We start from the raw sequence: 448 nt of genomic DNA on the forward strand, positions 1-448 counted from the left end.
ATCAAATATGAACGAACTAAAAGATATAACTTAACGCGTCAAAATATGTTAAGTTGCGCGAGGAGATGCGCTGAAAACATATACACTTTGAGAGAGCGAAGAAATTACATGCGAAAAAAATAAAAATCTAGACAATCAATTAGCAGGAAAATCAAAGTTACAACAATCCTCTTACGACTAGAAGTAATACTGCACTGAAAATTAATATTGTGTACAGAGGGTAGCATATGTCCACATAATGGCAGCCAACAAAAAAAAACCAAAAAGAAAATGGGACGTCGAAAGCAACACAATCCAAAATTTGTGACGATGATTCATCCGATGATAAATTATTTTATTTGTGCACTGCAGCCTCTACGTACTTGTGAGGTAAATTCGGATAACGATTCAATGGCGGTTATAGCAGGATCAAGTCGGTTCCAATCAGCTACTGTGAGGGATAGAATGA

The sequence above is a fragment of the Dermacentor silvarum genome, chromosome 2, assembly GCF_013339745.2.
Source record: "Dermacentor silvarum isolate Dsil-2018 chromosome 2, BIME_Dsil_1.4, whole genome shotgun sequence".
Lineage (NCBI taxonomy): Eukaryota > Metazoa > Arthropoda > Arachnida > Ixodida > Ixodidae > Dermacentor > Dermacentor silvarum.